Raw genomic sequence first — 11,964 nt, forward strand, 5'->3', positions numbered from 1 at the left:
TGAGTGTTGTTGACTGAAACTTGTGCTGATAAAAAATCAGGTTTTGGCAAACTGAAGATTTTCTCAGAAATAGTTTGCTTTCCTCCACATTATATTAAAAACGAACATTCCCCTCCCCTTCTTTAAATTGTTGGCCAAAATCAAGAACTTTGTTTTCTGCCAAAAATCAAGTTTCCTGTAAGGAAACTCTTTCTTACCCTTGAATGCAGTTTCTAACTAGCTTCATGTGTGTAACCTTCATAACTGTAGTGTCTGAGTCTAGCATCACACTTCCAGGAAACCAAACCAAATTCACATTTGACACGAATGACTCAGGAATTTATATAAGAGAAATGTATTCACACGTGCTGTCTGTATAAGAAATAGGAATTGTTAAAAGTATTTTTTTAAAAGTGGTCTCTGATCTTTCACTCTCTGCAACCTCAGGCTCCTTTAAAATCCTTTGACAAGCCTCAATTTTTTTTCAGCCAGTCTTTTATTGCTAATCTCTGTTCAGGCTTTCAAAGTGGATGCTGTCCAGAAATCCTATTACAATAAATTTACTGTATTAAAAAAATCTGAGGAGGAAATAAGATATGGTCATATTATTAAGTCTGACTGTTCACCATTGCCAGCCTTTCATCCAACCCTTTGTTTATTGTCATCTTATCCTGCACTTAATCTTCTTTAAAGCATAGGTGCTTTAGTATAAGGATCTTCCATTTTCTTTATTTTGAGTGCCTTCTGCATACATGATGCCAAATTTAAAGCACATATCCTCTTTCTTTAAAGGGTTTTCCACAACTATGATGTTGTACAAATAAAAACTTGCTACAAAAGTTTAACCAAGAGTTATAATCCTAATCAGAATATATTTCTGTAGCTCTCAGTCTCCTTTGTTGTAAACTGAGAGGCCAGCTTTTCTGTATTTTGAGATCAATATCATCATAATCTTAAAATGCTGCTTAAAGTAGTGGATTAAATATCAGCATATCTGAATAAAAAATCAGCAGTAAATTAGAGTGCACATCCCTAAAGAAATCGCAAGGATCATTCGCTTTAACTGGAAGTGTCTTGGGATATCTAAGACCTACTTAGAGAGCCACCCAAGGCTTCCAGATGGACATCCCACTCTGAGGACACGGTGAGAGCAGCTCTCCCCAGACCTGCAGTGCAGCATCAGTGCTGGCCTGGAGGCAGAGTAATGCTGAGACATTTCAATTTACAACCTTGAGGTCTAAAAGCAAGGCTGCACCAAGGGAGTTGTGTAGACACAGCCAGAGGGAATGGGACAGCAATAGCAGGCAGGCAGCCTCGTTCTTTATGGTGAGGTCTTAGCTGTCCACATCACTATGGCTCCAAGTGAGGGAAAAAAAAAAAAAAAAAAAAAAGTGTGTGTTTTAAATACCTGGCTGCTGAAATAGAGGAAAAATAAATTATTAGTAGCAATGGATTTTCACTTTTTCCAGGGGGAGGAGGCAACACAGCAGTCCTGTTCTAAACACATTCTCCTTCCCTCGTTATCTAGAAGACTGATGCATAAAAAAGAATGAAGCAGGATTTTTTCAGATGCGTTCTGTGCTGATGGCTGGCATGGTGTAGGTAGTTTTTTCACCAACTGGATGGCAGCTATTCAGCAAAGCATTAGATGTTTCAGCATTTTTTCAGACAAGCTTTCTGCTGTATCAGGTTCGTGCCACCTAGTGGTGACAGTTCCACCGTCCCAACAGCGGTACACTGATGGTGTTTTCACAAAAAAACCCATAATAATCAGAGTATACTTTCAAATGATAAAGCACAATGTTCTAGGTTATTGTTCAGTACCCTGGATGCTCTGGTTAAGTTTTGCCTTTCACCTCCAAATTGGACATCAGTCCTTACAAGATTCCAGATGATATCCTGGATTTTGGTTAAAGAAAATGCCAAAGGCATTAATGGGAGGCATTAACATCTCTAAATTTGCCTGACTACTCTATCTGGCCTCTCTCTGGGTTCTGAAGCCAGAGGCAATGAAGTAATAAACAAGACAAATAGAGAACTGCTTGACTTAGGCAACTCTCACTCATTGACACTTCTTCATCTGCCCAAGTCATCATACAGTTGTCAATAGTCCATGCATTTCCTGGAAGCCCTGGAATCTTAAAAAAATAAATGTTTCTAAATAGCTTATTTAATTGATTTTGTATTTCACTTTGATTTATGATTATTGTCTAAACTTAACCTGGAGTAGATTGGTTTAACAGCCAGATGTCAGCAAACCTCAGTAAATTTTACATTAAAATTCCTCTATGTGTCTTTGCTCCATGACATTTTTAGCTTCACTTAAACAAAGTACTTCTGAAGATTTCTCATCTTTTTTGGTTGCAAAATTTAATTCAGGGAGGGGGAAAGATGACAACATCCATCCACAATGCAGCACTGAAGTTGTACCAGGCATGAATCTGGACCAGCAGATTTATTGACCAACGCACAACAGAAGAAGTTGACTTCAACCTTTCTGCACTGAGCAAGCCACGGAACAGACTGCAGTTTTAATGAATAGATTGCAGTGAAAAAATTTCTAATATTATACATTCATGTGCAGTTTAATAGTTTCAGAGCAGTGCTGAAAATAAAGTCAGCACTCCAGCCTTCAGAGAAACCATTGTGCCACAAAATCTGCATGATCCCCCCTGAGCATTCTCCTCGCCCTGGTGATGAGGCAGGAAGCAACCTGAAACCCTCAGCTGCTTCACAAATCACTTCCCAGGTAGACAGAAAAATATGGTCCCTCTGTCCTTCTTTTCCAGAAACGGTGAGGAGATCAGCTATAAATTATTACCAGGATACCCTATGAGTTCTTCTGAAAAAAAAATGTTGATAAGAGCTTTTATTAACATGTAGCATTTCTCCAGCATCTCAGCAGCTGGTCCTGCTCTCTGTGTGAGTAAGGTGCCTCTTTTTCTTCCATGCATCCTTCTTCCAGCAAGCCTTCTGCCACTGGGATCAGCCAAAGTTCCCGGGAAGCAAATACAACTTCTGAGTCTAAAAGAAATGATATTATGCCAATAAAGGCTTTTAAGGCATTTTATCAGTGCTTCTAATAAACCAATTCAAAACACGATGAGAAGTATGGCTGAGAGATGACCCACGGTTCTCAATGAATGTAAAAAATGGATTAGAAAAGCAAAATTTGCTGAGAATTATATATTTTATAGGCAGAAAAATAGTGAGAAATATGTCTAATTAAAGGTGTCTTCATGTGCCTAATTGAGCATCAGAGGTGGAGCAAATGCAGATGTAGAAAGATGAGGAGGAGAATCACTGGTGAAAGCCACTGCATTAAAGTTACATTTTCAAGGTAAAGTAAGGATAGACACTGCAAGTTATGACAGTAACCAGTGTAACATCTTTATCAGCAATTGCTGATTTGATGATGACTATTTTTGGGATGAAGCAGAAAAAAATAATCAAACGTTAACTTTCAAGTAATTTTTCTAAACTTGAAATGGCAACAACTTCACAGAGACTGCCAGCATGAGCCATGCTTAAAGGAGAGATCCAAAATGGAGAGAAACCCAAAAATACACATTTTCTCAAGCAAGGCCAATACACCAGCTGTGATAATGCAATCAAGCTGCATTTCTTTCTTGGATCCTGTTGCTACTGTTCAATTAAAATGTCAAATGAGTTTCAAGCATCTTTCTGATAATATTTATAAAAAGCCTAATTTCTAAGATCAGAACACACTCAGAGTCTCCTATCTATCAACAAAAAGTAAAGTTTTTCTTTAAATGTGAAGCTTTTAACAGTTGGAAAATCTGGGCTCTTTTCATCAGGTGATTGTGCCTGAAATATTTAACTTCCAAGTATTTCCACAGAATAGTGTATTCACTAGAAAAAATACTCCAAGGGAGAGTAATGCTACACTGGAGGCTACACATGGATACCAAGCTAAGTATTTACTACTGTTCAGCAATGATCTGCCCTGGGCACTTTTCTCCAAGTTGGGATATAGTTTTCTGCTTGCCTTAGTGGCTGCAACTGTTTTGCAAATGGGTGTTAATTAGTCCCAAATAGCCTCTTTACCATGCTGCTACACTGGAGACTGTGCAGTCAGGGAGGTATTAACACATAAAAAAAAATTGAAGGCCAATGGGATATTCTGAAAACATTAACTCTACTTTTGTGCATATGCAAATCCAAACCCAAAAGTTCCAGATTGCCAGACAAGAGGATGAGGATTTTTTCCCTATACATTTCTATTTTAAAACTGGTATTTTAAAATGTACCTAGTACTCATGTCTTCTTTCCTGCAACTTTTACATCCCGATGGGGATGAAGAACTGCTTTGCTCTGCTATGAGCATTTCACCTCAGTTAAGCCACCAGAAGGGATACACCTGCTTGAACTAACCTTTAAAAACATTTAAATACCACCACTGTTGGTTTTAATTAACTATGATATTGCTCTTTACACTAATCCTTTCACCATCCCTGTCTCCAGAACAGAACGGCATTTCCTCCTCTTGAGATCATCAGGAATGTTGGTCCTTATGACAGCAGGATTTTCTGGACATGATATTTACAGCTTTATCTCTTTACCAGATATTTTAATGGGGGGATGGATTTTAAGAGCTCACTTCAAATGATGATGGTGAGACTCAGCACATCTGGAGATGGGGATTTGCATGTTTCGATCACAAAACTTCTTTGCTGCTATTCCAAATTTCAGATTTAGAAAACCTGTAAAATTTATTCAGATTTTACTTGGCACAGTCTATTTACTTGAGAAAAAGCTTCACTAGGATTCACAACTACAGACTGCTCCCATGAATGACATCAAGCCACTGCTCATAACAGGCCAAGTTCAAGCAACTGACCAGAACATAGAAGGTTATAATACATAATCCTTTTCAGGTCTCTTACCAGTGATCAGTCAATGATTCTAGGGCTGGATTGGCCTGCAAAGCAATGAATTTGGTCTGCAGAAAGAAAAGGGAGAACTATAGCAGACCATGCATCTGGGGTTGCTCCCCTGATTTCAGTGGGAGATCATAGAATCATAGAATTGGCTGGGCTGGAAGGGACCTCAGAGATCATCAAGTCCAACCCTTGATCCACTACCACTGCAGTTACCAGACCATGGCACTGAGTGCCACATCCAGTCTCTTTTTAAATATCTCCAGGGATGGAGAATCCACCACTTCCCTGGGCAGCCCATTCCAATGCTTGATCACCCTCTCAGTAAAGGAATTCTTTCTAATATCCAACCTAAACCTCCCCTGGCACAACTTGAGACCGTGCCCTCTTGTCTTGCTGAGAGTTGCCTGGGAAAAGAGACCAACCCCCATGCTTATGAGAAGAAAATTGCAAGGTTTGGTTCCAGATCCTGTTATGGAAAGAAAGAAAGACCCTATTCAAATGATCTTTGGAAGTGTACCACTGCAAGTCAGGTATTTTGAAATCAGCCCAATGTATCGCATTTAATTGCATATATTTTCTAAAAGCTATTAAGTACTGAAGGCTCTTGTTTGTCTGAAACTGAAAAGGCATCCAAGAATAAATTGATTGAAACTTGACTATTGGGCACTGAGACTGAGCAGCTGTGATAAGGAGCAGATTGCTGGTTGGGTGGCATTTTCCTTTCCAAGAGAAACTCAGGGAACTTCAGATTTTGCTACAGATTGAAAGAAAATACTAGAAAGAGTGGCGTTTGTGCAGATCAGTTGCAAACATGGCAGGGCCCACTGTGCCCATTTTGTAAAGGCACTGAGAGCATCACCACACTGGGAGGTCTGGCTGATAGGGCTTGGGGACAACAGGGAGTCAGTGCAGCCCAGGGAGAGGTCTCCAGGCAGCATCAAGGGGAGGCTGCACTAAGACCTATCCCTGCTCCCGGGAAGATGGTTCCTGCTGAGGCCACTGTGCTTGGTCCCCACATGTGTGACAGCTCCTGCTGTGTTGTTGTCCAGCCTCAGCACATCTCCATGCAGTGGCTTTCCTTTAGCTGGGAGAATGTGCACAAGTCTTGTGTGTGTGGTGAATCTCACAAGTCCACCAAGAGCAACAGGGACCACTGGGCTCCTCCCTGGGACTACCAGCAGTAGGGCCAGACTCAGGTTGTAGCTCCACACCTGCCTGCCCTGCAGACAACTCAAAGACTGATGCTGCCTTCAGCCAGAGATGGATGAGGCCCTCCAGAAACACCCTCAGGTTGCTCAGTTTCTCTGGTGGGCATTATGTGGAGGAAATAATTTTTTGAAAAAAAGTTGAGATATCTGTGCCACGGTAATGTCATATCTGTCCTAGAAGGGACTTCGGAATTTTTGCCAACTTCTGTTAACATAAAACTCTATTAGAATGGTGTCCTGGAGAGCTACAGATGGAGAAGGGAGGTGGGAAACAGCTGTGCTGGTAAATACTAGATTTCTCTGTGCTCATATGTATGCCAGACAGAAGAGAAGCTAAGACAATTAAGAACTTCAGTTTTATAAGGACACACTGACAAAACCATTAAGAATTGATTTATATGGCACTGGATCACCTACCAGTCCAAATGGATGGGGCAGGAGCATGTGATAGCACTTGTAGTGAACTACTCAGAGTACACAGTTGAGTATTTATACTGGCTTTAAACTGGAGGGAACTGGCAGTGTCTAGTCTGGCATAAAACTGGTATGGTATGGACAGAATATACACAAACCAATATAAACCAGAAGATTTTTTTAGCACATTCAAATCACATGCCTGTGGCTTTAGTGTTTTGGTTCAGTGTTCAGTGCCCTAAAACATTCTTGTGTATTGCCTAACATAATCCCAAGTGAAAATCTGAGCTGCATTAGCCTAAGTCTTATACAAGAGGGTTCAGAAGCTCTTGTCCTTGTGAACAGCCCCTTGGAACCAGGTACACAGTCAGAGATTCCTTGCAATAAATACAGCTAAGACACATGTTTGTATCAGCTGCTGTGTGTATCTTGTGCAGACAAATGCCAGGAGAACAAGGAGTTACTTAGGCTGGTAGTAGTCCAGGACTATGAGACCTTGCCTACTTACAGATTTGTGTTGGGCTACCTCCTGAGGGCAGCCAGAGCAGGGCTCGTTCAGACATCCTGGTACTATAGTTACTGGCACTCTTTGAGGGGCGGTGGTGGAGGAAATTTCTAAATCTGTCTTTCACAAACTTTTAAAGCCAGGTACCATCACTGGAAGGGAAACCACTGGCAAAGGCATGTTGCCCACTGCTACTGACATCAGGACCTGTACCTGGCTGCAAAGTATGCATATTTGAGGAGAATGCATGCACACAATTTGGGATCCTCTGCTGTGCTACTATAACTGATATATTTAAATCACCTTATTAGAAGGCACTGGAAGTAGTCAAGTAACTGCATGCATCAAATCCAGTTTTCCTAGGCATGATGGAGCTGGCACAGCAATATCTAACAAGTTTTGTAGTTTGTGGATAAATATTTGTACAGTTTTGTTTATGTTAATGCTGGAGAATCATTCTTAATCCTGTGGGTTGGCAGGCGTCAGGAAGGAAGAAGCACCCATTGAAAAAGGCTGAAGAACCTAATTCTGGTCTGTGTTTAGTACAGGTATCTCACCAGGCTGTGCCAGGGGAGGCTTGACATCTGCTGATATATACAAGGACATTAACATTGCAGTTGCTGCAGGGTTAATGGATAAAATGGCAGGTAAAAATGTTGATATGACTCAGAATCTTGGGAACTACTACCGCTTCATAAACACAACTCTATGTATCTCTGTGACAGAAAGCCATCACCATAAACTGCTGCAGTGACCCAAGAAATTGGCCAAGGCCAGATACATATTACAGAGAAATCTGGAACTTCTCTAGAGTCTACCAGTTAGAAAGAAAGGAGGCAACAAGCTGTCTGTCTGGAGCCAGCTATCCCTGATACCCACAGTGAATGAGTTCAGGATAATGAGGGGGAATATATGATCTATGTAAATGCCTCTAATGGCTTTTCTGGCAGCTGGGTGCTGAAGTCGTTTCCCTTCTGATCATATTGTTCCCTTGCCAGTCTGTATTCAACACTGTTACAGCTATTGGTGGTGTATTTCAAGCTATTAATAACATATCTTTCAACATTTGTACTATAAAACACAGTGGTTTTACATACTGTATTGCATTACCACCTATTTTTACAGAGAACAGGTAAGATACAGATGTAAGCCCACACGACAGACACTGTGGCAAGCTTTACTGATAGATCATTAGTATCAGAGAAAGAAAAATTTTTAGAGGTTCTTTTGCCATGTTGTAGCCAGATGAAAAAATCTGCCTCCGTGTTAACCTAGACATTAAAAACCTGAACTTATCTGAACATCTCCACTCCATCCTGCAGGGCTGTTGAAATGGACTTCTGTCTGTCCAGCTCCTGTCTACCATCAGGAGTGCCAGGGCAGAGGGAAAGCTTCTCACATTTGGATTCCAAAAGGTAAAGGACAATCTCCTTTGGGCAGTGTGGATAATTCCTACTCCCTTAATGAGCCTTGCAGTCTGAATGGCTGTGTGTCTGTTAACAGCCAGCACCATGGCAGCCTGATTTGTTACTGGTGTATGTATACAGCACCAATAGTGTCAGGAATAAAAAGGAAAATTACAAAAGTTTCATTTAACAGAAAGTTCAGCATGACTTCTGCAAAACTTATTCTTAACCCACCATAGAGGGAGTTTTGGCCATCTAGCAGATGCTCCTCTTCAGTGACTATTATTACCCTTTCCTCCTTGCCTTTTGAAGCTGAACTGCATTGCCTTGCCAGCAGAGCTGAGCCTGCCAACCTGAGCTGTGAGACACCCGAGGCCAAGCTCATGTTTCTGCTGCTACAGTGTGGTTACCAAAGCATCAGGGCAGCCCGGGATTACACACAGCCTGCCAACAGGAGTGACTCCCTGAGGGGTTGTCATAACTAATGATTTATGCCAGAATTGCACAATTTTGCTACGGCAGTGTGTAAATCTTATGCACCTTTAAAAAGAGAAAGGAGATTATTTCTACATTATGAACAGTCATGTCGACTGGTAATGAATGAGTGCGTAGAGCCACACACATACTACAAAGTAATGCCCTGTGAAATAGAAATAGAGAGCACTATTTTTTATAACTACAAGTTGGGTGTATGCTTCATTGCTAAAGGATGAGCAGCTCTGGTTTCACTGTGCTCTCTAGGAAAACATTAGATCAAAATGAGATCAAAATGACACATGCTCTCCTACTTCCCTTTTTCTTCTAATATAAGAAATTAAGTTAGTCACTATCACCCTTGCATCAGCTACACATATTTGAGATAAATTTTTCTGTTTGGGACCTGAATTCTGTATTAAAAAAAAATAATCTTGTGATTTCATCAATGAAATAAGCTCATGGTTAGCAGATACCAAACTATGGCTAGGAGTCTCTCATTATTCTCACTTTAGAAAGGGAGGAAAGACAGAAAGGCCAAGGATACTGATTTAAAAAGTCATCTGATCTGAGGAACTTCTGTGTTACCCGATCACCCTAAATTGCCATGGAGACTCACAGCCCTTGGTTATGGAAAGCTCTGCTCTATGTGTCTGGCCTTGGGTGGGAAAAGGATGAAGTTCTCAAAGGCAGCAATCACGTCTGACAGTGTTTTGCCCTAGGAGATAGTACACAATGCACACAAAAAAGTGGATGGTGCACTGAGTGTTGGAGCTGTCAATCCATATTTCATGTTCATTTTATGACCTCTTTTATGATTGGAAAGATGAACTATGTAGGCTTCTCTGCAACTGAGAGTGAAATCGTAACAGAGGAGCAGACTAGTTTAAGATTATAATGGTTAATGTTTTTGCCAATTTCAGAAAACATTATTGAGGTATGAAGCCACTGTCCTTTAATAGCTGCTGAATCAGCACTGTAACTTGGAAAAGTGATTAAAATGAAAACTAAAATTAAAGTAGGTTTAACATTTCAGTTTCTAAATGAGCTGTAAAGTAAGCTGGGACAAGTCTGCACAAGAAACATTTGCTATTAAAACCATGGGACTTGAGCCAGGCCAGCTGTGCTACTGCTCCTCCTTTGCTCCTGTACCAGTAGGTGCCAGAGGCTACAGACTCTGGAGATAGAAAATAATGTTTCATTGCTCTGGTTTGATCCCTCCAGGCTGACACATGGAGTGGAGCTGACAGGCTCCATGGCAAGCTGTGTCTAGCCTGCTTTGGCAGGAGGGAGGGCTGCTGATACACCGTGCTTTGAGTTTTGGCAAAAGAGCCAAAATGGGACGAGAGCCCATCAGCGCAAAAGAAAAGAAAAAGACTTTAGGTTACCTACTCTTTAGGGCAGGGTTGCCTGTGGTGTACAAGTTTACAAGCAGGGTGAGAAACAGGTCATAAAAAGGTCTCCACTCAGCTAGATGTAACAGCTATTCATGGGCTAATGTCCAAGTGAAAGGTGCTGAGGAAAAACTGATTTAAGCACTTGAAGTCAGGACTTAAGAGTGCTGGGGTCAAGAGATAGAGAAGGTAATGATAAGGGTCAGGATACACAGCAAGATGTAGTGGAACTAACAGGCAAACAATGTGGCAAGGAAAAGACACAGGCCACAAATTATCTATTTCAATTTATACACATAAAAAAATAAAAGAATATTCACATGTGGTTTAGCAAGAGAAACCACATCTGTTGATTCATTTGAAGAAGAGCAGCAAGATCTAAATCTGGAGTAAGTATCAGTAAGGCAAAAGACAATACATCTATTCGCTTTTTAGGAAATAAAGGAGGAAGATGGTCGACCTGTCAAGTGTTATAGAAATGTGAAGTGACTTGAACTCAAATTATTTAACTGTGCTACGTAGCAACACAAGCTTTAAATGTTTTGTTTTGTTTTGTTTTGTTTTCTACAAGGTCATCCAATAAATACTACAGACCCATTACCAAGGGATGCACATTTACATCAGTCCCAGCTAGTATATTTTCCAGAAAACTGGAAACAATCCTTCCTTCCTTTTTAGGACTATGAGTTTGTGAATGCACTGTAACTTTTTCTACCTATGGATCTGTTTTTATGATTTCATTATTTATTCACTATCCATGTGAAAATATTCTTACCAGCCTAAGCATTTTAGCATCTGTACAGAGTATTACCTGAAATAACTGTGTGTTCCGTAGTGTGTATACACTGAACTTGAAGCAGCTAGTATACATCAGCAGTAAAAAAGAGGTAATCTAGTAGCACAACAGTTGACACATTTTCCTAAGTGCTTCTTCCACATCAACTATTCTTAACTATTAGCTAAATGAAGAAGATGTGAAATGCAATATAAAATCAACTAGTGCTGATAGAGCAATGTGACTTCCATTGTTTCAGGATAATTTATTTTGCTTTATGTTAAATTAAATAAATAAATAAGTAAATAAATATATTTTTAAAAAGGACATTTTTAAGAAACATACTAGCCTGCATTTCAGGATGGTGTCACTCATGTTATGTTTCTGCACTAAAAATCAAACCCATCTCCAAAGATGCCGCAAACCACCTATAAATGCATTATTATCGTTTGCTTAATTGGAAAACACCCTGAAAATACACTGAAACTATGTTTGGCCTGGTTTCCATCCATATCAAAGAGACCAATTTCCTGGCAAACTCAGAACCTGCATTTTGAACAAAGAATTTGCCAGCTGCCTTCTCATATTCTGTAGCAAGTTAAGCTATTACTTTAGCAAGTGTACCAAAGTAGACATGATTGAACATTACAAAATAACAACTGCATACAAACCAAACTGGACATAGCAGTTTTAGGCAAGCAAATTATAACAAAATTATAGTCTTGGTCTTGAAATTCACTACTAAAGATGTGTGAAATTTAGAAAAGCTATCAATTTAGCACGTTTCTTCCTCTTTTTTTCTTCTTTTTTCTTTTTTTTTTTTTTCCCTCTTTTTTTCCCCATCTGCTGATTACATTGCAGAACATTTTACTTTGCTCACAAACTTTTCATTACAGATTGGTGCT

This window comes from Heliangelus exortis, chromosome 1 (assembly GCF_036169615.1).
Source record: "Heliangelus exortis chromosome 1, bHelExo1.hap1, whole genome shotgun sequence".
NCBI classification, from domain to species: domain Eukaryota; kingdom Metazoa; phylum Chordata; class Aves; order Apodiformes; family Trochilidae; genus Heliangelus; species Heliangelus exortis.